At 41.3% G+C, this 3,689-nt stretch overlaps 1 long non-coding RNA gene across 1 annotated transcript; it reads right to left on the reverse strand.

Moving 5' to 3' along the window:
* Positions 1–221: 221 nt before the first annotated feature.
* On the reverse strand, positions 222–2,286 carry LOC135362682 (uncharacterized). Its single transcript, XR_010407639.1, has 2 exons — positions 2,171–2,286; positions 222–1,003 (listed from the first exon to the last, which is right to left on the reverse strand). It is a non-coding gene; the product is annotated as an uncharacterized LOC135362682 (long non-coding RNA).
* Between the last annotated feature and the right edge of the window lie 1,403 nt (positions 2,287–3,689).

The following is a 3,689-nucleotide window of genomic DNA, read 5'->3' on the forward strand; positions in this document are numbered from 1 at the left end:
TTTCCTTTGCTCATTTGTTTCTTAAATTCCACATATGAGTGAAATCATATGGTATTTGTCTTTCTCTGACTTATTTCGCTTAGCATTATACTCTCTGGCTCCATCCATCTTGTTGCAAATCGCAAGATTTCATTCTTTTTTATGGCTGAATAATATTCCATTGTGTGTGTGCATGTATGTATATGTGTATGTATATATACCAAATCTTCTTTATCCATTCATCTATTGACAGACACACTATGGATTTTTAACAAAATATTTTTTTTTTTTTTTTTTTGGCTTTGGAGTGGTAAGGACAGGTGAATCATGTCTCTGAGTGTAAGAGCCTGATTGAGAGGCGGTGAGGTATACAGACTCAAAATTGGTTGGTTTGCATATGACAGTCACTCTCATAGGTGAGTGCTTTACTAACCCTAGGAATTGGCTGGCCCTGGACCAGGCAGTCCTATCAGACTCACTAAGATCCCGCACATTGAAACATCAGGATAAAAAGACGTGCTTAATACACTGTGTTTGAAAGACTTGGTGTTAAATGAAAGACTACATTGTCTACCCCATGTTAACCAGTGGAAAATCATTCCCATTTATCTGAAGCACAGTGTTTTGCTAGAAATAATTTCATGCTATCAAAAGGGTTAGAGACATTTTCCAGTATCATTATCCAACAAACATAGTGACACACCAGAGATTCTGTCCTTTTTGATCAATCTGCTGGTTTTGTGTATATAATTTTATCTCACAAGGTGTAGCCCAGAGTTACATTTACTTCTGAATTATGCATTTGACATGAAGAATTCTCTTTTCCATCTCAGTGTTTTAATTAGTAGCTAAAGAATCATTTACCGGGCGCCTGGGTGGCTCAGATGGTTAAGCGTCTGCCTTCGGCTCAGGTCATGATCCCAGGGTCCTGGGATCAAGTCCCACATCGGGCTTCCAGCTCCTTGGGAGCCTGCTTCTCCCTCTGTTTCTCTCTGTCTCTCATGAATAAATAAATAAATAAAATCTTAAAAAAAAAAAAAGAATCATTTACCAAATAATATGAAGTTGCAAGGATTCAGTCAGACTTGAAGTTCAAGGTGTGGATTTGATCAGAATAATTTTCTTATTAACTTTCCTAAATAATTAAATCTTCACTAATAAATAACTTAGAGTGCCATATTTCTGAATTTATATGGGTTATACTCAATAAAGTCTGCAAACTTTTATTGCTGCTAGTTTTTAAAATTTCAGCAGCCTTCTTATTTGAAAATTCTCTATTTTCCCCTTTCAGTTTTTTTCTCTCCTGTCATCCTGTCATTATTTCTACTAGGATCTTGACTTGAACTCATTTCAATGATCTAAAGGATTAAAAACTAATGTGTGAGGTTTTTAATCAAATGTTCAAATTTTGAATATCTTTTAATCTAAAAATATAAATTAAAAGTTAGAACATTAAAAAATTAGAACATTCTCATGTCTTCAAAAATTATTTTTCTCTAAATATTCTAAATTGCCAGGGGCGCCTGGGTGGTGCGGACAGGTAAGCATCGGACTCATGGTTTCAGCTCAGGTCGTGATCTCAGGGTCATGGGATCGAGCCCCACGTCGGGCTCCCTGCTCAGCGAGAAGTCGGCTTAAGACTGTCTCTCCCTCTCCCTCTGCCCCTCTGCCTCCATGCATGTCGGCACACCTGCACGGCTCTCTCTCTCTCAAATAAATCTTTAAAAATAAATAAATATTCAAAATTGCCTCAAAAATTAAGGGACAAAAATATAGAGAAATTATTCAAAAAGGCCAACATTTTTACTTTATTTGTGAAAACAAATTGTGTTAAATACTTTTATAAAAAACAAAGCCCCACTCTAGTATTCAGTGTCCATCTACTTCCCAATATAAAGAAATATAATTAGTATCACATTTTCACATGTTACATCCAGGCCTGTATGTTTATATACAAGTTCAAGAGTAATATGAATTCTGTAATATTGCAAAATGTTCCTGGGTTGCCCAGGGCCATTGTTGCAAACGCTGTACTACTTGGTGAGAACCTCAGGAACTGAGACTTGAAACACCAAGAGAAACAAGAAGGTTTCTCTAGCATGACCGGTCAATGACACTTTGTATTACAAGAAACAGCCTCCTCCCCGCTGAGAAGAGTTGACGGTGAAGAAGTGATGTTCTTTTCTCTTACCCATTTCTTTTTTTGCTCCGTTCCTCTCTGCACTCTGCAGTTAACGCCTGTCTCCCACATCCACGACAGCCGAAATATGTATTGGCTGAACCAGTTGGAGCTATGACACAAACTCAGAACCGAGGCTGCGTGGAGAGCAATGTATTAGTTCTCTGAAGGTGGTCACATACGCTCTTTCACTGAGGTTCATTCCAGTGCAGGCCTGTTGGCGAATGTATGCACAGATGCCCTCGGGGGCATTTAACACTGCAGTGAAGTCTTACAGTTTTTTCGTCTTGATATTAATGCCTGTAGATAATGATAGAATCCTGTAGGTTCTACCTCCATCGCTTCTCAAAGTTTAGTGTTCTAAGAATCGCCTAGAAAGAGTTTATTTAAAATGCAGATTCCTGGGTCCCACCCCAGAAATTCTGCTTATATAGAGTCTGCATTTGTTGGAAGTGTCCAGACCACACTCTAAGAACCACTGATCTTATAGATCTACACCAGCACCTCCTCTTTAACTCTGTAGTAACGATTCAGATCCTCACCCCCTACCATTTTCTCCCTGCGTAGACTCCTCACTGATACAACCCCTCCAGGACACACCAATGCAGTGATTCTCATTACCAACTGCACATTTCAATCACCCGGAGAACTTTAAAAAATTTCCTGATGATTGGGGCGCCTGGGTGGCTCAGTTGATTAAGCGACTGCCTTCAGCTCAAGTCATGGTCCCAGAGTTCTGGGATCGAGCCCCGCATCAGGCTCCCTGCTCGGCGGGAAGCCTGCTTCTCTTTTTCCCACTCCCCCTGCTTGTGTTCCCTCTCGCTGTCTCTCTCTCTCTCTCTCTGTCAAATAAATAACTAAAATCTTAAAAAAAAATTTCCTGATGCCTCTACCTTGCTCATAGCAATTAAATCAGACTCTGTGGGACTGAGACCCCAGCTACCAGTATAGTTTAAAGCAACCCAGTAAATAGAACTGTGCAGCCAGAGTGGAGAATGACCATTCTCATCATGCACTGCCTCCCTTGGTCTTTCTTACCCTGCCTTAAAATTTTCTAAGGTTCCTTCTTTCCTAGAGCAGAGCTTCCCTGCGGGTATCCGGGCAGAAGGCAAACAGGCCACAGGTGTGGTACGAAACATTGACCTGCCAGTAATCAGGCTGCTCCTGGGCCCACAGGCTCCCACTCTTAAGTATCCTCTCCTACAGCTCCTTGGACGGGAGTTTGAGTTGAGTTGCATTTGCTTTTTTCTCCAGGACCTTGCGCTTTCTGCTGCCCACTGTAGATGAGGTCCCCACTGAGTGCAGAAGGAGAACATGGCCCAGGTGCCCAGGAACCTCAACCCCAAGGTATGGCTGCTTGGGGAAGGGGTGTTGTGTGAACTGGGGTGGGTGGAAAGCCCATCTGCAAGCAGTGGTCCCCCAAATCTCTGTCATCATGTATATTTGATTCTTTCACCCAATTGTTACTGATATGCCCTCTCCGTGGTTACAGGTGACTCCTCCAATAGTGTACATGCGTTCTGAAAATTAG

Source organism: Mirounga angustirostris, unplaced genomic scaffold (genome assembly GCF_029215605.1).
Source record: "Mirounga angustirostris isolate CCGP_5_RB_7025 unplaced genomic scaffold, mMirAng1.0.hap1 SCAF_15, whole genome shotgun sequence".
NCBI lineage: Eukaryota > Metazoa > Chordata > Mammalia > Carnivora > Phocidae > Mirounga > Mirounga angustirostris.